The sequence below is a fragment of the Prionailurus bengalensis genome, chromosome E4 (genome assembly GCF_016509475.1).
Source record: "Prionailurus bengalensis isolate Pbe53 chromosome E4, Fcat_Pben_1.1_paternal_pri, whole genome shotgun sequence".
Taxonomy (NCBI): Eukaryota; Metazoa; Chordata; class Mammalia; order Carnivora; family Felidae; genus Prionailurus; species Prionailurus bengalensis.
The window spans coordinates 40,955,183-40,977,572 of record NC_057360.1 but is presented as its reverse complement, the minus strand read 5'-3'; the positions used below and the strand labels follow the sequence as shown (position 1 = coordinate 40,977,572).

Sequence of the window (22,390 nt, the reverse complement as noted above, 5' to 3'; positions counted from 1 at the left end):
GGCGCGGCGGGTTGAACCCCTCTCCCGCACGCCGCGCGTTCTCCCTCGCACACACCTCCCCTTCCCCGTCGCCGCTCCCTCCCCGCCCACCGGCCGTCCGGACGGGAGAAAGGGGGGCGCGGGGCGCGCGGAGGCGGCCTCCCCGGGGCGGGGATTGCCGGGGCGGGGGCCCTGCGTCCCGGTTTGCGGGGATCGCCCTCGGAGGGGCCGGCACGCGCTGTGTGCAGGCGGATGTGAGGAGCATCTCAATTGGCGGGCGGGGGAAGCGGGTTCGGGCTGTTACTACTGCAGAGAGAGAGAGAGCGCGGGCGAGCCGGCGAGCGGGGAGCGGGAGGAGAGCCGCAGCGGCCCGGCCGGCCGCGAAGTGGGAAGAGGGGACCTCGACTTCGAGACCCCGGCCGTCCCCGCGCTCTGCTCTCTCGGTGAGCTCTGGCCGAACCGCGCAAGAACGTCCCCGGTAAGCGGCGCCCCGGGCGGGGACACCCTGCGAGGGCAACCCGTGGTCCCGAGCGGAGCCGCGCTCCGACCATCGGCGGCCACCGGGAGGGCCTGGGGCGCGGGCGGGCGCAGGGTCGCCAAACTGGGACACTCCGACTTTCTGGGCTCGGCGCTCGCAGCCAGATAAACTAAGTGCCGGACGGAGCCCGCCGTGGGGGAGTGGGCTCCGAAAATCCACTTGCGTCGGAACCGCCCGGCTAGTCCCGGGGGAGGTGTCCCGAATTATCCCGGGAACCCCTCGCCCTTGCCCTGCTTCTCCTCCCGGGGAGCCCGGGACGCGCGCGGGGAGAAGGCGCGAGAGGCCGCGGTGCATCTGCGCGGGCACCCTGGGCAAGCAGGCAACCGCGGGAGGCGGTGCGGGGGAGGGTGGATGAGGTGGTCGTAGAGTGAAAAGTGGGTGTGGGGCGCGCATGGGACCCCCCGCCCGCGCCGCAGGGAGGCTGAGCCGAAGCGCCCCGTGCTCGGAGCTCGGGAGCCCCCTGGCGCAGAGCGGGACGCGCTGGGGACACTGGCGGTGCGCGGAGCTGGCTTCTTTTCCGCGTCCCCTGCCCTGCCGCTGCGGACCGGGTCTGGGATGGGCGGCGGCATCTTCGCCCCTTCCTCTTCTCGAAACTTTTTCATACTCCAGCAAACGCCGCGGCTCCGTGCGTTGGAGGAAGCAGGGTCCCAAGAATTCTGGCAAACCGCAGAGCTTGGAGAGACCGGGGTGGGGGTTGCGGAAGGGGCAACGGGGCAGTAGGCGGGCATGCTCTAGTCAGTTTGCTGTGTGACCTTGGACGAGTTGTTGCACCTCTCTGAACCTCACGAAGAGGGAGACACTTGGTGCCCCTGTCGGGAACGCGGAAGAGGTCGGGGGCAGAGTGTTTGGTGAACAAGTCCGCAGGGCGCCTGCCTCTAGCCTTGGCGCTTAGGAATTCATGCCTTTGATGCGGGCCTCTCTGCGGAGAGGCTCACTTCCTGGGGAGGGGGTGGCAGTGTGGAGCTGTGTACCCAGCGTTCCACGGGAAGTCACGAAGCTTCCATTCTGACCTGGCCTATGACCTTGGACCACTCACTTACCCCTCTGAACCTCAGTCTCTTCAATGGGTTTTGGAGCTTATTGTACCCAAGGTCTCTCCCAGTTCTGACACCTGTATGTATGCCCCAGCATGCTGGGGAGGCCAGTGGAAGGAATGGGTGGGGTGTGGCCTCACCAGCTGCATTCCTCCTGGGACATAGCCTCTGGGGAAACGGTAGGTCTCCCCCCCCCCCCAAAAAAAAGTCACCAGGGCCTTGAGACCCTCAGCCTGCTCACCTATCAACTGTTCCCACCTGCAGAATCTCCAGTATGGCTGTGAGAATGTCGGCTTCCCTGCACTAGCACAGCCCTCTTGCAGGGCTGAGCCTTCCTGGGGGTAAGATGCCCAGTGACAGTTAAGAGTCGCATGGGTTAAAGGGGGATGTCAAGGACCCCCCTCCCCCCAAGATCATGCTGTCTGACTCCCGGCTCTAGGCTGCACCCACTGCAGGCAAGGATGATCTGAAGGAATCACGTTTAGAAAGATCCCTTCTCTGGCTGGGGAGATCTCCACTACAACAGCCTGTAACACCCCATTGTGCCACCGACCTCACAACCCTTCGCCAGAGGGAAGCCTCATCTAACTCCTTCTTGGGTGAATGCTGGTTTGGTCTGCAGTGGAGATGAAACGTTAGTTTCTCACTGGGCCTTAGGGTGTTGTAGGGAGAGTCCTGGTTTAAGACAGGAGGCCTGAGGGGCGCCTGGGTGGCTCCTTCGGTTAAGCGTCCAACTTCAGCCCTGGTCATGATTGCGCAGTTTGTGAGTTCGAACCCCGCTTCGGGCTCTGTGCTGACAGCTCAGAGCCTGGAGCCTGCTTCCGATTCTGTGTCTCCCTCTCCCTCTGCCCCTGCCCTGCTCGTGCTCTGACTCTCTCTGTCTTTCAATAATAAATAAATGTTAAAAAAAAAAAAAAAAAAGACAGGAAGTCTGAGTTTAATTCTAGGCTCTGCCTCCCAATTTGTGTGACCTTGTGTGACCTTGGGCAAGGCCCTTTCTTGCTTTCCTTAACTGTACACTGAGAGGGTTGAACTAGATAACTTCCCAGGGTCCTTCCAGCCTTGCTCTTCTGTGGCTGAAGTTCTGGGTTGGTGTCTGGGTGGCAGGAAGTGGGTTTGGCTGGGTGATGGGGGCGGCTGGTCTCCAGGAATCCCCATGCACTTGCCCTCGCCTGCCCTTCTGTCCCCAGGGTGGAGACAATGTGAGACTAAAGAGTCCATATGAAGGGGCCACTTTCAAGGCCTTGCACACCCCTGCAGTGAACCCTCCCGAGACCCTGGGCTCTACTGTTGCTAGCTGCGTGACCTTGAGCAAGTTATGGTATTTTACATCTTGGAGCTTCACGTACTCAGTTGTCAAAATGAAAGGAGAACAGTGGTGGTATTTTAAGACTGTCGTGAGGATTAAACACAAAAGAGCACATAAAGTGCTTCGGCCGATGCAGAGCCCTCGGAGTCCTCAGTGAGTAGCATCTACTGGACATAATCACAATAAAGCCCGTGGGGAGCAGGTGGCGGGGCAGCGACCCCTCCCTGCGCCCATGGCCCTCGGGTCTCCCCTGCAGCTTCCAAAGCTTCCCTGTGGGGTGGGAACAGCAGCACTGCCTCAGTGCCTCTCTCCCTCTCTGCCTCTGTCTCTGTCTCTTTCTCTCTCTCCCTGTCTCTGTCTATCTCTGTCTCTTTCTCTCTCCCTGTCTCCCTCTTCCTCTCTCCGTTAGGATCATTCTGCAGCAGAAACTTCATGGGAAAGGAAAAAACGGCTAGACTTTCCTATAACCTCACACCTGTCTGCCTCTAGCTCTCCCTTCCCCACTTTCTGCCACACCTCCGGTCCCTTCTGTGGTGAGGACACATGGGCATTTTGCTCCACTTCCTGAAGGAAGGAGCCAACTGAGGCCCAGGGAGGGCTGAGACTGGATCCCTGGAGGCGGGGGAGCCAGAGGCATGTCTGGGCCAGGGGGAAGGGGTGGCAGGGTGAGGGGGTAGAGGGGGGACTGGCAAAGGCTTGGGCTCAGGGGGACTCCCAGGACCCCAGATCGCAGAGCCAGACCGAGCGGGCTGGGTGCAGGGATGGCAGGGCCAGGACTTGGGGTACCCCAGACTCACTGTGTGATGTGACCTTAGGCAAGTCCCACCCACGGGCCTCAGTTTCTTCATTTGCAAAGTCAAAAGATGGTTTAGATGAATCAAAGGTCCTTCTAACGCTTTTGGTTCAGATCCTGGTTGGCACTGCCTCGGGTGAGGCTGGGTGGGGTGGGGTGAGAGGTTTGTTGGAGTCATTTGGGCATCAGCACTCACCGCCCCTTTGTCATACTTCTGTGACAACCTGGGGAGGTGAAGCCATCTCTTTCTTAGTAAGAATGCTGAGCGTTAAGAGCAGAGGCTTTGCAGATGGACAGACCTGGGTTCTCACGTTGGCTCTGTCTTCTTATTAGTTGGGTGAATTGGGGCAAATCACTTAATCTCTCTGAGCCTCAGTTATCTCGTCTGGGAAATGGGAATAAAATCACCTATCTCCTAGAGCTCTTATGAAGATTATGTGGGAATAACTTCTATAAAATTCGGGCAATATGGGGGAGTTCTTACTGTGAACTGGGTGCTGCACAAGGAATGGGCTTTTGAGGCTCTCTGTCATCAGGACGGGAGGCTCAGGTGAAAGGAAGGGTGGGGACAGAGCCCACAGTCCTGCACTTGTCATCATGCACAGGCTTCCAAGAAAGGGCCCCGGTTTCCCGCATCCTCTTCCTGGTGTGCACTGGCTAGGGGCTTCAGGAGTTTGAACTCAGCTGGTTTTTGTCACAGGGCCTGTGGAGGTGCCAGCTCAACCACAGGGGGGCTGCAGGCAGAGTGTGGGGCTGCTGGAGAGAACAGCGAGGTTCACAGAACGCTTCTGGTGAGGAGGGGGATACAAGCCGGATGGGTGACAGCCTTCCATGCGTTAGTTGTGAAGAAAGGGCGGTAAAATGTGGTCTTGAAAAAAGGCATCGCCACTCACCGGGGTGTGTTAGGTGAGGGGCACCACAGCATGAGGCACTGCAGGAGGCCGTAGGGTTCATCTTATCGAGTCCCTGACTTTGATTATGGGGAAACTGAGACTCAGAGAGGGAGAGAACCTTGCCCGGTATCACACATCATGTTAGCGCCAGAGCTGGGGCTGTGCCTGCACTCGTGGACCCTCCTCCGCTCTCCCCGTTAAGCACCAAGCAGATATCTTCCAGCCCTTCTGCCATCAGACCTCAAAGAAGGATGCCTTGACTGCAGCAGAAAGGACGTGGGTCACTGACGGGAAGAAACCTCTTGACCTGGCACTGAGATCATCAAGTCTGACATTCCCATTTTGCAGATGAGAACACTGAGGTCCAAGAAAATGAGAAGACTAGCAGAAGGTTGCCCAGTGTCGGAGCCCAGAGCTCTTCTAGTTATGCCGCTTCCACGCAGCTTCTCTGGGGTCAGACACGCTACGTGGCCACGGGATAAAGGCAAATGCACTTGAGAAAGGAACAGAGGACGGAAAGACAAAGCAGAAGAACGAAAGACAGAACTGTTACTCCCAGGACCGTGATTTTCCTTCTAGGCTTTCTTTCTTGACGTGTCTGTCGGCCGCTGCTTGGCGCTGTTCTGCTGACAGCCTGCCTTGCCCTCCCTGAGGAAGGAGACAATAGCCAGATCCGTTGGTCTCAGTTCCACTGGCAAGGCTGAGTGAAAGAAAGTCAATATTTGCCCAGTGGCAAAGGACAGGAAATAAGTCTGACTTGGGATGAGGGTTGTGGGGGGGTGGGAAGGGGGAGAAGCGATTCTGAAAAGGAAGGTTGCAGAGTATTGGGCCTCCCGTGTGAGCACTTGACTTCTAAAGGAGCCTTTGGGTTTACTGCATTAAATAACCCTTTGTATCTCGGACAGCTTCCGGCCCCATCCGCAGGCACTGTCCTCCTGGCAGCGCTGATCCCTAATAAATTTCCCCTATTGTTTGCAGCTGACGCCTCCCCAGCTTTCGGCTCCCTGGAGAAATGGGACTTTTAAAGCTTTTGCAGAGAGGCCTCGGAGCAGATGGCCCATTGAGCAAAGCTCAGGCAGAGAGCCGTGCAGAAGCGGCGAGAAAGGCTCGCTTCCTTATCTGGGCCCCTGAGCCCAGGGAAAGATGTGGAAAAAGTCTTTGGCAGGTCAGGAGAGGCTGTGAATGATTCCCCCCCACCCCCCATGCCTTTGTTTTGTTATCTTTCCTTTTTATTTTTTTCCTCTGCCTCCTGCTTCCTCTGGGTCCTGAAGTTGAGTAGGGGCTGGGGGGAGGAGGGCTGAAGCCCCCAGCCTTTCCTCAACTGAAATGAAATTCTTGAACCGGCGGCAGCTGCCGGCTGCTTTAATGGCTTTTGTGATTGCTGTGTTGCTCATGGAGTCGCATCTTAGGGATTTAACAAAGGGTGCATTTGCAAGCAGAAGGCTCCCGGTCTGAGGCGACGGGGCTATACTGCAGCAGGAAGGGCTCATGTAAGGTGTGAGGTACAAGGGAGGACTTCCCATGCTGGGGACTCACCAGCCCTCGGTGAATCTGCTAGGGGGAGACAGTGGGGGGGGGGGGTGGATCCATCCAGCTCACCCCCCACTCTGGGAGTGAGCTAGCTTTCTTACCTGCCGCTGAAGAGGCTTCCTGGACTAAACATGGTGCCATGGCTCCCAAACTGATCAGCAGGACTGGTAGTCCCTGGAGACCATAGAGCCAGCGTGACCTCCCATCCCAGGGTGGCCAGCTCTGCCGGCCGCTGTGGGCTTGGGGCTGAGTGACTGAGCCTGGGTGGGGGGTGGTGGGGGAGAGAAGGAGGGTCCTGGGCTTCTACCCAGCCAGCCCCACACCCACAGGGGATACTGCAGTATTATAAGCAGCTAGGAGGCAGGAGAGTCCCTCCCAGCTGCTGCTCACCGAGGGGCCAGCCAGGGCTCCCAGCTCCCAGCCTGCCTTCAGCCTGCTCCCTACTGCTTGGCTGGGGCTGGGACTCAGCTGCTCAGAGACAGATTGCAGCCTGTCCCCAGCCCCCTCCTCCCCCCCAGCACACGGCCCCTGGGCAAGAGCACAGCCCAGCTTCCCTGCAGTGGATTTCCTGCAACTATGCTCCGTCTTGAGCAGACTTTCTGAGCCTGCCGTGGACCTTAGCCCATCTTTTTAGGTGGACTTGGAGCATATAGTTCCTCGTACCCCATAGATACTTGGCACTGTTGTGCAGTGGTCGAGAGCTCAGGTGCCAGGGCGCCAGGTTGCCTGGGTTCAAATCCCAACTCCACTGGGATCTTGTTGTTTAAACACTTGGTACTCAATTTCTTCATCTTTAACATGGAGTTAAATTCGTTGGTATGCCTTAGGGTTGATATAAGGATTGAGTGTATTAATATTTATATTAAAAGCTCTAAGAATAGTGAGTACCTGGCATGCGGTGCTAATAAAGATTTAGCTATTGTTGGGGAGCTTGGGTGGCTCAGTCCGTTAAGCATCCGGCTCTTAATTTCCGGCTCAGGTCATGATCTCACAGTCTGTGAGATCGAGCTCCGCGTCGGGCTCTGCGAGGACAGTGCAGAGCCTGCTTGGGATTCTCTCTCTCCCCTCCTCTCTCTCTCTGTCTGCCCCCTCCTCAGAATAAATAAACATTAAAAAAAAGATTTAGCTATTGTTATGGTGTTTCTTAAAACTGAACGGGGCAATTTGTAGAAAAAGAAATGTAACACTGAAGCTAGGGGTGGGGTGAGGCAGGGGTGTAACTGTATTTGAATAGAAGGATCTGGAATCCAGCGAATTCACTGCTAAATTACTACATATGGTCCCACACAAGCTGTTTGGTCCCATTTGAAAATGTGGAGAAGGATGACTGTCCCTCTCACCTTTTCCAAGTCATCCTGGGAAGTGAGGTGGGTGATGATAGTCTGAAAAAACCAGTCGGCCTGGAGGATGCACACATTGGTGTCTTCCTGTCACCGTGTAGGACACATGCATGTGGGACATGTGGGACACATGCAGGCTTCCTGGCTGAGGCTCTGGCCTGTTGGACCTTCTACAAATGGCACCAAACCCAGTGGGCCGCTCTCCCAGGGAGGCCCCTCGGACTCTGGGTGACTCTGGGCTGAATCTGGTCTCTCTGTGTCTGCTCTTTTCCATTTGGCCGGGAGAAGGGGTGGTGGTTTTGTGTCTCCACAAGCTTCTTAGCGGTGGGGCAGGAGTGTTTCTAAACACAGGCCATAGTTGTGCAAGCAGAGAACAGGAGGGCTGGAGAGAACATCTCCTTGGAGCCAGAACACCCTGGCCAGGAACCCCAGACAGACCGGGGTGATGCCTTCCCTTGGGGGGGGCCAAAGCAGGCGGCTCTTCCTCCTCCTACCCTCGGCCAGGCTATCTGCAGGGCAGGGCAGGCAGGGAAGGGGGCTGCCTGAAAGCAGGGCATCGAGTCGACGTCATATTCAGTACCTGTCCTGCCAAGTAAGTCAGGGACCCTGGTTGATAGCGCTTTTGTCCCCTTCCTCATCTGTCTCCTTCCCAGCGTGGGACATGGTGCCCACCTGACCTGCTGATAGTACTGGGTTGATGATTAGGCCAGGGGTCTCAGGTGTTGTCACCAGAGTTCTCTGCTGAAGACCACAGGGATCCCAGGCCAGCTGCTGAGTGATGCCCTCAGTCCTCCCGGGCTGGTCATCTGGGGTGAGTGGCAGGTATGGAGAGGGGAGGCCACTTTATTTCAGAATTACTCAGGGCCTTGGAAATGTCGCCTCTGGAGCCCTCCTCAGAGCTTCTTTCCAAATATCATTTTACCAAGAGCCCCAGAGATGAGGTTGCTTTGCCAAGGTCACCTCCAAAGTCAGCCGTGAGCTCATGCCTCAGAGTCCACTGTATTTCATCTGCTCCATTTTCCCCAGGCTTCCTAAAGAAGGCATTGGGCATTGGCTAGAAATGCAGGGTCCCAGCCTGGTGCCTATCTCCTGTGACCTTGGCCTTGACCTCACATTTCCCTGTACCTCATACCTCTGGAAGTTGGAAGGACTTAGATTAGATAGCAAAGAGAATTTGCTGAGTAGCCTTGCCAGGGGTGGGAATGGAAGATTTTCCCAAGACATTTGGGAGTCCAGGCTGGATTAGGTCTTAGCAGAAGCTTCAGGAAAGAGCCCTGGACTTGGAGTCCAATAACACAAAGCCCGAAGTCAGATCCTGCAACCTGCTAGCTGTACTGGGGCAGGTGCTGGATCTCTTTGAACCTCATCGCCCTCCCTCCCCAAATGTGATCAGACACTCCTTACTTTATAGGGGGCATATCTATTTTTTACTTAAAAAAGAAAAGATGTATCCAGATATTCACATACCACACAATTCACCCCTTTAAAGTGCACGATTCGGTGGTTTTTAGTACAGTCACAGAGTTGTGCAAACTGCCACCACAGTCTAATTTCAGAACATTTTTTTCCCACCCCAAAGAGAAAAACTGTACACATTAGCAGCCATTCCCCTATTCTTCCTTTCCTCAAGCCTTAACCAAATGATAATCTATTGCCTGCCTCTATACATCTGTCTCTTTGGAACATTTCATATAAATAGAATCGTATAATATATGTTCTTTTGTGTCTGGCTTCTTTTCCTTACATCATGTGGTCAGGGCTCCTCCGTGGTGCACCAGGCATCACTATCTCCTTTCTATTTACTGCTGAATAATATTCTGTTGTATGGATATACCACAGCGAGTTATCCTTTTATCAGTTGATGGGCATTTGGGTTGGATTTTGACTATTATGAACTATTACAAGTGCGATGAACATTCATGTAAAGGTTTTGTTTTGTTTTGTTTTTTAAGTAATCTCTACACCCAACGTGGGGCATGAACTTACAACCCTGAGATCAAGAGTTGCACGCTCTACTCACTGACCCAGCCAGGCGCCTTTCATGTAAAGACTTTTGAGAGAACACGTATTTTCATTTCTCTTGGGTACGTACCGAGGAGTGGAATTGCTGGGTCAAATGGTACAGTTTTTTGTTTTGTTTTTTTTTTTTCATTCAAAATAAGTTTTATACCTTAGGTAGCCTTTATTTATTTTTTTTCTGCCAAATTTTTATTTAAATCCTAGTTAGTTCACATACAGCGCAATATTAGGTTCAGGAGTAGAACTCAGTGATTCATCAATTCAAATGGTATACTTATTTTGAAAGCTCACTTTTATCAGACCCTGTTCTAAGTATTTTATATGGGTTATCTCCTTATACTCTATAAAGGAGGTACAATTATTAGCCTCATGTTACAGAATGAGGTTCAGAGACATCAAATAACTTGTCCAAGGGCACTCAGCTAACAGAGCCAGGACTTGAGCCGGACAGTCTGGTGGTAGGTCTTTTACCGCCTTGCTTCTATATGCGAGTAAACGGGATAACGTACGAGAGTGTTGCCAGTAGATACTCAATAAGTGTTGCATCCTGGGAAGGATGACCAGACGCCCCGCATTCCTCTGTCTGACCTGTTGTGTGGCTGTAGGAACCTCTGTGTCCCTTTGAGCCTCTGTCCAGTTCCTCCCAGTATATAAAGCGTTTCAGTGTGGAATTTAAGAGGCAGGGTCAGGGTGTGGGAAGTGCAGTGTAGTGGAAAGTGTCCTGGATTCTAGCTCTGACTCTCTCACGGACTTGAAAGCAATCTCCCTTCTCTGGGCCTTGGTTTCCCCATTGTTCAGTGAGGGGCTGGAGTAATTGACCCTGAGGTGCCTTGCAGCTGTTGCGTCCTATGTAAGTTCCATCCTGTCTCCTCAGCAGTCCTAGCCTCCCCCCCCCCCAGGGGGGGTGGGAAGTGAAGCCTGGAGTACAAGTCCAGGGTCTCAGGTCACTGTGGGTGCTCAGACTTCCCCCACTCAGTGTGTTAACAGGCCAGGTTGGGGGCTGAGTCAGGTGGTGGGCGAGACCTCCCACCCCCTTCATCATAGAGCCCTTTTCGTGGGCCGGGGACCTTCTCCTATGATCCAAGCCAGGAAAGAGCCATTTGACCTCCATACCTCCCCACCTCCTTCTTGGTTACCCTTCTCCGGACTCCTGCACTTCTGAAATCCGGCTCCCTAGGGTCAACTCGGCCCTCGCACCTGTCAACTACCCAGCTGGCTTCTGGTGCTTGGCCCCACCTCCCGGTTTGGGAGTGTTTATGGCAAGGCGCTGAGCACGTGGTAAGTGCCCTGTGTCAGTTGACTCTGAATCTGGTTCCCCTGGTCTTGCGCCGTTTTCCGTGAGAGCGTTAACTGTGTTTTCCAAGCCCAATCTGGCACCACTGAGCGAGGCAGCCGCAGTTACTCTGCGTCCTCCATCCAGCGCCACCACCTTTCCCAGGCCTTCCCTTTACTCCTCATTCCCCGCTTCCTGGAACCTGCTGGTCAGAGGTCCTGCTGCGGCCCCAGTACGTAATGGATAGTGCATTTAACTCTATGCGGTGGGGACCAGTGGCATTTCTATCTCATGAAAGAGGAGCCCGGTCCAGGATAGGGGAGTGCCTTCTCCGAGGTCACCATGCTGGCAGGTGGCAGCGGGAGGGTTTGAGCAAAGGCTGTCTAGTCCCAAAGCCTGCACAGCAGGCCGATAAGAGACCTTTGGTATAAAGGCCTTTGGAGGGATGCACAGATCCAGGGAAACCAAGTAGAGTATCTCTGAGCAGGTGGCCTCTGAATTCCTCCAGGGCAGGCATGTGTCAGTGTGTCTTATCTCTTTTTACCTCTGTCAGGAGCTCAGTGATCCTCCGGGCCTCACCTTCTCCTGGCCCAGCTGGGTGTGGCATCTCCAACAGGGTCCCGCTCCTAGCTTACCCAGAGAATTCGGGTGATGGCTGAGCAGCCTTCCTTACACTGGCGATGGCTTCAGCGTCTCCAGGGTTTGCTGTCCCTGCCTTTGGTGTGCCGAGCTGGAGTTTCGGTCCCCAGCGCCCCTCCCCCCAATGCCTGCATGCCTCACTATTTTTAAGCTCCGTGGGCTTAATGAGCTGCCTGCCATGACACGTCTTCAGCATTCACCTTTTTCTCTAATGAACCTCAGAGAGCTAAGCTGGCTCCCTTTTCGCTTGACAACCACCCCCAACTGGGAGGCCAGAGCTGGGCTGTTGCCCACCTGGGTCCAGACTCCACTCACGAGGACTCACCCTGCGGTGTGCCCCTAAACTCCCCTGGTGGTGGCAACATCGGAATCCAGCACCCGCACCCCCCCCCCCCACCCCCGGACCTGGCCTCTTCCAGATGTGCTGTCCTTTGTCCTGTGTTCCCCCCATCCTACCCCAACCCCTGTCAAAAACCCAGAAACGGCAAAATTTAAACCGCCAAACCATTAAATAGTATTTGGCAAGGGTTTATGATGCATTTAAGAATAGTTCGTGAACTGAGAGCTCTTAAATTCAAATACTGGTAAGAAGCTCAGGGACAGCACAGCACAGGACGGCTTATCAAATGGGAAGGAAATAGTTTACTCTTTACCTCAAGTGCTTATTACCGTGGGGGTTTCCGCTTGGCAGCGGCTTGGTTAAAGGTGATTATCTTATACCATTTTTAGGAAGAACGACTTGGCTTTGTGTTGTTTTTTTTTTTTTTTTAATGATTATCAGAGGCATTCACAAGAACTAATCTAAGTTAAAATTTGCTTATGTTCATGAAATTAGCTAGATTTAGTTTTGCTGATGTGGCCTAAATGGTCTTGTCTGCTCAGGGAGTTCTCGAGTCCGGTCTCCATTTTGTATTTAATTTCAGCATCCCCGAGCCATCCCTACACGAGTGTGGCGTGTTAAAAAGAGGACTGTTGAGCTCCCCCATGGACTTGGATGGTGGCCTTCCTTGAGGACGAAGTGCCTGGAGAGCTGGCAGGGCCTGGACGAATGAGGCCAGTTGACAGGGGTGGGACGGAGGGGTCAGAGATTTGGAGACTCACAAGGTTGGAGACGGGACTTCATCTAGGCTAACGCTGTGTCCCCTGTCTGTGGCCTCCCTTCTAGTAGTTTCTAATCTCAGCCTGAACGCCCTTCGTGATGGGGCACTTGTTACCTCACAGAACCCACCGTCCTATCAGGATTTTTGGAAGCGCTATATAGAACTCCTCCCTCATTGTGAGGCTGAATCTGTTCTCCCCACCATGAGATGGGGGAGCCCCCAGCAGAGGAAGAGCTCTGCTTCTGCTCCAGCCACACTGCTGGAGTCGGAGAGGGGAAGTGGAAGGTCCACGGCGCGGTGTCCGGGGCACGGGCTGAAGGAACTGCGCTGTGGTCCTCACCTTGGAGGTGACGTTGCTCGGGGGAGCGGGCACCAAGAAGAGGCGAGAGGGCTGGTAGAGAAAACTGAAGTCAGATGCCTGAAGCCCTTCCTGCTTCAGGTGTGTGGCATCTTGAATATGTGGCAGAAAATTAGAAATACCGAAACAGACCAGCTCCATATGGGGAAAAGGTTAAATGCTGCCTCCCGCGCCAGGGACTGGGGGTCTGATGGGAGCCACACCAGGAGTTCCAGTTAAAGCTTTAACCTGGGGCCACCCCGCAGGGAGACCGAAACCCCTGGAAACTCTCCGACCAAGCCTGAGGATGTCACTGGCTTAGAAGACCACGGAATTGGGAATGAACTCTGTGGCCGTGGGCAAGTCACTTCCTCCCTCTGGCTCTCAGTGTCTTCTGCTGTGACATGTGTTGTGTGTGGACCTTCAGAAATGATGCGGGCGGCTGGGCACCGAGGTTGCAGGATGCTGTGCATGAGGGCGGCTGGGCTTCATCCAGGTCCGCGCTCTGCGGGGCTCGGTGCCACCAGTTGTATGAAGGGGAGGATCCTCTGTCCGCTTCCTTCCGGCCTCGGGCAGAGAGCTGGACACCTGTGGATTGTATACCTGGCTACCGCAGGGCCCATTCTCCGTGTGCTTGGCAATGGTGAGTGTAGAGCGATGCTTTAGCTCCCGTGAGAGAAAGCCTAGAGGCCTCTGGTGTCCTGGGCCAGGGAGGCTGTCCTGCCCCAGGTCTGGCTCTGTGGAGTACGTCCCAGAAGGCGGGGTCTCTCGAGGCGCCTGGGCGGCTCAGTTGCTTAAGTGTCCGACTTCGGCTCAGGTCATGATCTCGCGGTTCGTGGGTTCGAGCCCCGCGTGGGGCTCTGTGCTGACAGCTTGGAGCCTGGAGCCTGCTTCCGATTCTGTGTCTCCCACTTTCTCTCTGCCCCTCCCCCACCTGTGCACATGCCCTTTCTCTCTCAAAAATGAATAAAGTTAAAAACGTAACATTAAAACAAAAAAAAGAAGGTGGGGTCTCTCGAGCCAAAGGCAGTGTCGTGCTGTACCACCTACCCACCAGCCAAGGTCAGCTGTCATTCCAGCACCTTCCAGGGTCATGGTGGTGAGTGGTCCCATCCTGTCTTACAGTTGTCAGAAACCCAAGATTTCTTGCCTAGAACTGTCCAGCCCTTTCTAAGCCCACCGCCATATCTCTGGCTCAGGGTTCCTTTCCAGGAAGCCTCCCCAGAGTGGTGCTTCTTGGCTCTTTATGCCTTCGCTCCACAGTCTCTCAGCAGGATCACCTGCACCTCACGGGGGAAGCAGGTGGGCCACCTGGTGCCCGGTGCCCTGGGCAGGGCCCACGGTAGCTCCCACAGCAGCCGTCTAGTCAAGCTCTTGCAGACCAAAGGGAGCACATAAATGCCAGGCTGGAGCACCGACCACAGGCAGATCAGCTGCCCATTCTTAGTTCTGTTTGATTGCAGTATAGTTTAGATTCAATAGCACGCACGACTTATTGGTACATTCTTCTGCACAAGCACCCCAAAAGCCGCCTGTGTCCCCTGCCCTGTCACTGCCCACCACTGTCTCACCTCTGGCACCACAGATCAGTTTTCTCTTCTTCCTGGCTCTCCTTCCACCCTTGGCTGTTCTTCATGATGCCTTGCATTTCACCTTTTCCTGCGAATCCTCTGAATGTTGATGTTCCCCAGAGCCTGTCTCTGGTTTCCTTCTCCCCAGGAGACTGTTCTCCCGCCGCCATCCCCCTGCACCCTGCCCAGCCACCTGTGCTAATGACTCCCAGACATCAGTTCTCCCTATAGCCCCCATTCTGAGCAGCACACCGGCCCACCAGCCACCTGCTGGACGTCACGGCCACTTGGTGGCCCAGTGGCATGGCTGCGATGCGGCTGGGATGTCCTTGGGCATCAGTACGACCTTGCCTCGTTGCCTCCGAGCTCTGTCACTGCAGAATGGGAGCGGTGGCCGGAGGAAGAAGAGCCTGACTCTTCTAGCTTCTGTGGGGAGAACCCTGTCAGAAGAATTTGAAAACTTGAGCAAACAAAATGGAGCCCCAGTGGGCCCAGTCCGAGAGGCGGGCTGATGCTGAGTGATGGACAGCGTGAGCGTGTGTGAGGGCGGGTTGGAGGTGGCGGGGGGGGGCGGGGGGGGGCTCGTCTGGACACAGGACAGTGCAGTGGCTCAGAGACAGGAATCAGCCCAGAGATGGCCTTAAAAGGCTGGCTGGGCTGGAGTTGAGGGTACAGGATGGGGAAGCATGGTTTATTAAGAGAGGCCTGGCTGCCAGCACAGAGGCCTGCAGTCTCCAGGAAGTACAGAGAAGGGTGCTGAGCTCAACCTGGGCCACAGTATGGTGTTTAGGAGAAGCCCACCCGCCCCCTAGAGCTACCCCTGTGTGCTCCTTGTGGCTCCCAGCCCCTGAGGAACAGGCTCTGGGCACAATAACTTGCTTTACGTTCATCGTCTCGGAGCCTCACAAGCCTATGAGGCAGGTACTGTTCTCGTTCTCACTTTACAGATGGAGGAGCAAGACCCAGAGAGGTTAAGCTACCTGCCCAAGTTCACAGGGCTGCAAGCGGCAGAGCTGAGACTCGAAGCCAGGTCTGTCGGACCCAGGGGCCAGGCGCTCATCTGCGCCACGTGGCTGCCCCCCAGGCTTGACCTGGCTCCCGTTTCCTCGCTGGTTCTGCCTCCCAGGTTTGGATCCACAGAGAATCCAAGTTGGACTTTCCAACTTGGAATTTTCCCGTATCTCTTCCCTCCTCCAGCCTGTTGGCATTTTGAGGACATGGCTTGCCTCTGTGGGCCCCTGTTTCCCATGTCTGTTCTGGCTCCCAGGTCAGGCAGGAGAAAGTTGGCTTCTTCGGGGAATATAATTGTGCCCCCGGGATTTGCATGACCCACTTTAGTTTGTGGAGACCATGAGCTGTCAGAGGTGTTGGCGGTAATGGGCATCTTCATTGGAAAAGTGAAGGGCACATCTTTTTCCCCAAGGGCCTGTCCGGCCTCTGGGAGGAAGGAGGCATTTGTGGAAATGGGGGGAACAGACTGCATCCGCCTTGGCTGAGCCCCTCCCAGGTGCTGGTTCCCATCTCCCACTGAGGGCACACTGGGCTCCCCAGACTTCTGAGTGTCCCAGCTCCCTCCTTGGCCCCAGATGATATACTCTGCTACCTGAGGGTACAGTTCTTTCCATCCTGTGGGGAAGAGGAAACTGGACACAGTGTGAGTAAGCAACCTCTTTTACCCTGCTTAGCCTCGGTTTCCTCATCTATAAAATGGGAATAATAGTATCTACCTTACACGACTGAGCATGACATGAAATTCAGTGAGGCATTTACTAGAACCTCAGGGAAGGTTTCCTTCCTTTCTCTTGGCACACACCCCAACCCCGTGGGCCCAGGGCCTTTGTGATATCTCTCCCCCACAATGAGTCCCGTGAGCCAGGGCTGTTTGTTAGGAAGGAAAGAGCCCTGGGCTGGATGCCAGGAAGTCAAGGTTCAAGTTCACAGTGAGTGCTTGGGTAAGTTGATTTCTGAGCCTCAGTGGTCTCTTGTCATGGGGAGGATCCCATCTGCTCCCTGAGAAGGCCTGAGTTTGTCATCTTCCTTGAGGACAGGGCTGAGCTCTAGTCATCTCGTGTTCCCAGCACTTAGCACTGACAGGGTTGGATGTGAGGGCTGACTTCTGCCTGGCCCCGCAAAAGTGAGAGAAGTAATCTTCAGGCCCTTCCCCGGCCCTAGACTCTCGGGAGGTCTGAACCGCAAGGGACTCCCTTTCCCAAGGAAGAAGCCCCAGGGAACAGTCTGCCCAAAGGCTGCCGTCGTCTTGTCCTTGTTGAACAGTCCATGTCAGCAGGCTTGCCCACCCCAGGCCAATGACCGTTCGGGCCCCGGGGTGGGGGGTGGGGGGTGGGGGGTGGGGTCTGGCCTTGACAGGCACGCCCCCAGCTTCCGTGTCTCTCTCCTCCCTTCTGAAGAAGGGGGGCTTGATGGATGTGGTTGCTGGAGGGGAGGGTGCACTACCTGGTGAGACCCCCACCTTCTCAGTTCCCTGCTGCCAAGCTTAGGGCTCAGGGCCGGTGAGGCCGGGCAGGAAATACAGAGGCAGACAAGACACGTTCCACCTGTAGCCCTCACCATCCACAGGGAGCCGAGCCGCTCACGCAAGTAAGTCTGGCACGGGCAGGAGCGGTGCAGTGTCTCTGGGAGGAGAATCCCCGGGGCCTCAGGCTCTCCGGCCTCATGCCCTCCGAAGTGCCCCTCGCTTCCTGGCTGGTGTCGCAGCCTCCTTCCCGGGACGCGAGGTCTGACCTCGTGCCCACGGTCAGCCAGCCCCGCTGAGGAGAAGCGAGGAGAAAAACCACAGGTGTCCAGGGCGCCTTGTGACTGATTTCATTCTCACGGTGCTCTGGGGGGACAGGCACCCTGCCCTGTCTTTGTAGCTGAGGAAATGATACCTGAAGCCCAAGCCCATCTCCCAGGGTTGCTGAGCTCTGGGCACCAGGTTCCAACTCAGCCCGTGTTCCAAAGTCCACGTTCTCCTCACCACACTGGCACCCCTCGTGAGGCTCACGCTCAGAGGCTGAGTCTCTGAGCATCTCAGAAGGTCCCCGGACCACTCTGGGAGGTGCAAAGGGACTTTCCAAAGCATGCAAGTGTCGAAGGGGAGAGGCACCAGGTCTCCTGATGCCTCCTTCGGGTCCTACACCCCGCCAGGAAGCAGGGGACTGACAAGAGGTGACCGTGATGCTGTGGGGGGCGGGGGGTTGCCGGGGGCCTGCCGTCTCTCCCGCCTCCGAGGCTCTGTGGCCCTTCAAGGTGACCCACGCTGGAGTCTGTCCCCGCTCGCTATTAAGTACGGGGTCTTCACATGTCACCCCCCAGTTCCTGGACAAGCGGTGTGGTCTGACACCCCCAGTTCCCTCTTCCCAGGGCTTCTCACGTCCCTGCAGGTGGCTCTGTGGCACACACATTTGCTCGCTTGTGTAGACACATGTTTACAGTGCCGTGCAAGTGTGTTAGCAGTCACAACACACACGTGCACACACGCAGAACCTTCCCGGCACCCCCTTCCCTATCCTGTTCCCTCACTGGCTGCTGTCGCCCCAGTCGCCTGGGCCTGAGAGAGGCAGAAACTCTCTCCTCTTACAGCCGCTGAGCAAACACGGCCGTGCCGCGGTTCCGCTTCATCACTCGGCTAATGGAGCCTTGCCAGTTGCCCACCTCCTCCTTTCCAGGCCGTGAGCGTTGACTGGGGCCTAGGAGGCAGTCATCCTGGGCTGGGGGGAGCCCACTTCCCTGCCGGGGCGAAGATGGGGCCGTGGCAGGCTGCAGGCTCCTGGACAGACAGGAGCCCTGTCAGCCAGGCCCCAGGGAGGAGGCTCCTGGGTCTCTAACCTTCTCCCTCGGGGGGCCACCTAGGGCCCCTGCCACCCTGCCGTGGCTCCCCGCCCCTGCCTGCTCCTTCTGTCCCCCGCCACCCCCACCACCCCCACCACACACTCACATTCGCACGCTCACCCCCTCCGACACTCTCAGAAACACGTCACACGCACTCACCCCACACCTCCACACTCACACACTCCAATTAAAAGACTTTTGCGTTCAGCCTGAGCCTCTCACCCCCGGTCCCTTAGCGGGGCTCCCTTAGCGGGGCCGTGCTTAGCAGAGCTACTGTGTTCAAAGCTTGTAACATTTAGTCGGGAAGAAGATGCATCAATTTTTAATGGTTTTCAGCTCAAAATGAAGATGTGCATTTGCCACGAAGGATAACAGGGGACCGTGCTGGAAAGGACGGTGCCCGTCACATGCGGCACAGCAGGGATCCCATTGATTTGTGTCAGATCATCACTGCTGAGCCACAAGGGCTCCTCTTCCCGCGCGTGCTGCACAAAGCAGCGGCCCCCTCCCTGGCCTGGGTCCCGCCCTTGTGCCCCACACTCACAGCACACTCGAAGTCTCCATGACACTTTGGGGGGCAGGCCTCTTCACCCCCTCCACACCAGGCAGCCTGGGGCCCTGCTCGTCCCTAAGCTTTCGTGTATATTCCCACTCAGTCACCCGTCCAGGATCCCCCCACTCTTCCTGGCCTGTTCCCAAGTATCCTGACACCCAACCCATGGAAGACCTCTCCTCCGCCCCGGGAGAGCTGCCCACAGGTTTGGGAGACACTGTCGGGTGCTGGGCAGTGGGGGGCTCTGGATGAAGGCCCAGGATTCTGAGTCTTGGGAGAAGGGGGAGGGAACGCAGCAGGTCTAGGGGTAGAGGGACCCCTTGGAGCGGCAGCGCTGGAGGCCCCGTAGGCTGTCCTGGGCTGGCAAGAGCGGCCGCCGGAGGTGACTCAGCAGCTTTCCCCCCTGCTGGAGTGAGCTGCTATAGTCTTCACTCCCTGCGGGAAGTCTGGACTCTTCCCCCAACGCGGGGGTCCCCTGTCCTGGTCCTGGCTGGGGTCTTGGCTGGGGTGGCAGAGGGAAGCGGGACCCCAGGGGCCTGGCCTGATGGGGGCATCCCTGCCCTCCACCGCCGCACCCCCTGCACCCGGCTATCGGCTGTCGTTAACCAAAGATGAACTGGAACCCGTGGGCTTGCAGGGGGTGGAGGGAGGGGGGCACCAAGAGCAGGGAGTCAGGGACTGGATGGCTCACACCACTCTGCCCCCACTTGCCACGATACTTGTGAGACATGAGATAACTCACGTCCCTTTGGGGCCTGTTTCCTCATTGTTCAGATGGGGGGTTTGGGCTGCATTGTCAGCCGGGTGCCCTCAGCGCTCACAGTCCAGGGCTTAATTCATCTGTGACGGAAGAATATCCCCGCGCTGAGTCTAGGTTCAGAGACAAGTACCCTGTGGGGGGGGGGGGTGTGCAGGGCTGCAGCGTTCCAGGGGCCTCACACAGGAGCCCCCTGCCTTCGTCATCACAGGCCAGCAGAGTGGGGTGGTTGACTTACGGATGTGCCAGCAGACCGGCCCAAGGTCACGCACAGCCATTGAGTGCTGGAATGAGGACTCAGTCCCGGCCGTCACATCCTGTGCTTCAGAGCTGTGACCTCTGCCCAGGGCCTTCTCTCAGTGGGCTGGGATTTACTGATCTCAGCCTAGAGGCAAAAGAAAGAAAACGAGCGTCATTGCAGCGGGAGAGATTGAAGTTAGACACTGGGCAGGACTTTTCTAGCTCTCCGGAACCTTGGAGTGGGTAGCTGCCCCGGAGCTAGTCAAGAGCAGGCCCTGCCTCGCTCTACCAGCAGTGACAACCTTGTTCCAGAGTGCAGGTGCATGTGGCCCGACCCGGGAAGGCTCATCAGGCCTTGGTACACAAGGAGCTCACAGACATGGGTAATTTATTTTCCCAATGAGCTAGAAAAATAATTCATTAAAACTTTATCCTCTGCCTCCCGGGACCAAATGTCGGACTGGAGCATGGGTTCAAAAAACAAAGAGATGCACTTGCCCTTAGGCATTGATCTTTTTAGCCTGCTAGCTTTGGTGAGAGGCATCTTGCTGGTTAACCTATTTCCATCTCATTCCTTTGGTTTCCGCAACTACAACATGAGGAGAGATTAAGTAAGTTAGCTCCCCGTTATCTGTATTAATGGAGGCCAGGCCTGAGTGTGATAATCTGCAGAAGTGTATGGTCCCCAGATCATATTGACTTGGTTTGGAGTGGCAGTTGGTAGCGAGTGTGTGTGTGTATGTGTGCGTGTGTGCGTGCACACGCACACACATGCACATGTGCTTTTGGTGAGGGGTGGGGATCAAACTTACTCATGTTTGTTGTGGGGTCAGAATCCGATTTTTTTTTTAACTTTTTTTTTAATGTGTATTTATTTTTGAGACAGAGAGAGACAGAGCATGAACGGGGGAGGGTCAGAGAGAGAGAGAGACACAGAATCTGAAACAGGCTCCAGGCTCTGAGCTGTCAGCACAGAGCCCGACGCGGGGCTCGAACTCACGGACTGCGAGATCACGACCTGAGCTGAAGTCGGACGTTTAACCGACTGAGCCACCCAGGCGCCCCCCGATTTTTTTTTTAAGGTGGTATCTGATATGAAGTGCTGGGATAGTTGAAAGGGCAGAAATTGCCTTTTTTTTGGTATTTTTATGTAATTTATTTTTTAATTTGCCTCCAAGTTAGTTAGCATATAGTGCAACAATGATTTCAGGAGTAGATTCCTTAAAGGGCAGAAATTACTTTAAAAAAAAAATGTTTATTCATTTTTGAGAGAGAGAGAGAGTGAGCGGGCACAGGCATGAGTGGGGGAGGGGCAGAGAGAGGCGGGTGACAGAGGGTCCCAAGCAGGCTCTGCACTGATAGCAGAGAGCCTGATGCGGGGCTCAAACTCACAAGCCATTAGCTTATGACCTGAGCCAGAGTTGGACTCTGAACAGACTGGGCCACCCAGGCGCCCCAAGAATCTGATTTAAAAAAATATTTTTTTAATGTTTATTTATTTTTGAGAGAGACAGAGCACAAGTGGGGGAGGGGCAGAGAGAGAGGGAGACACAGAATCCGAAGCAGGCTCCAGGCTCTCAACTGTCAGGACAGAGCCCGATGCGGGGCTTGAACCCACAAACTGTGAGATCATGACCTGAGCCGAAGTCGGGCACTCAACCAACTGAGCCACCCAGGCGCCCCAAACCCCAAGAATCTGATTTTGAAGGGAGTCTCATCTGGGAGGATATCAGTGGAGCCCAGAAGCCAGCTGGAGGCGAGTGTGGGGCTTTAGAGCTCCTGACCCATTCTAGGGCACAGGAGAAGCAGGGTGAGGAAGCAGGGTGGCCTCTGGGCCAGGCAGGGAATGTCTTGATGATGCCTCCCAGTCTGGGGCAAGTTAGGCGACTCCTGGCTGAGCTACATAAGCCCCTCATTTGTTCTCTCTCTTGTGAGGCTGGGAACTGGGCTCCTGATTCTGAAGCACCCCGGGGAGGGGGAGGGGACAGGCAGATATATTTGTGTGGTTTGAAATCACAGAAATACAGAAGGGTTCGCAGTGAAATATGTGCCAACTACTTCCCAACTCCCCTCCCCTGGAGCAACAGCCAATGTCACCAGCTCCCTGTGCGTCTTTCCAGAGCCAGTCTGTGAATATCTCAGCACGTATATACACACAGCTCCCCCCTTTCCCCACAGATATTATGCTTAACTCGTGTGCATATTCATTTTTTGGTTAACATTCTCTTGAGATCATTCCACATCAGCACCCAGAGAGTAAAGCCCTGGAGCACCTCCACGATGCTCCCGCATCAGCTGACCACGAGCAGAAAAGGTCCTAAAAGCAGAGCATCCGGGAGCTTATGGGAGTGGGTGGGAGGCCAGCTCACGCTGCCTTCTGCAACTAGTCTAACCCCCTTCCATCCTACCTGACAGGTTATGGTCAATGGTGTCTCCCTTTAAATTTTTTTCAACGTTTATTTATTTTTGGGACAGAGAGAGACAGAGCATGAACGGGGGGAGGGGCAGAGAGAGAGGGAGACACAGAATCGGAAACAGGCTCCAGGCTCTGAGCCATCAGCCCAGAGCCTGACGCGGGGCTTGAATTCCCGGACCGCGAGATCGTGACCTGGCTGAAGTCGGACGCTTAACCGACTGCGCCACCCAGGCGCCCC

At 55.6% G+C, this 22,390-nt stretch overlaps 1 protein-coding gene across 2 annotated transcripts in view; it reads left to right on the top strand.

The window, feature by feature from the left end:
* Positions 1 to 22,390, top strand: part of SYT2 (synaptotagmin 2) — a 109,029-nt gene that overhangs the window by 62,691 nt on the left and 23,948 nt on the right. Inside the window, exon 1 of one of the 2 annotated variants that reach the window (XM_043568143.1) lies at positions 213 to 457. The exons of the other annotated variant lie outside the window; for it this stretch is intronic. The gene's annotated coding sequence lies outside the window, so the exon portion shown is untranslated. Of the gene's footprint in view, positions 1 to 212; positions 458 to 22,390 lie in introns of those variants that run through there. 2 annotated transcript variants of the gene reach the window in all.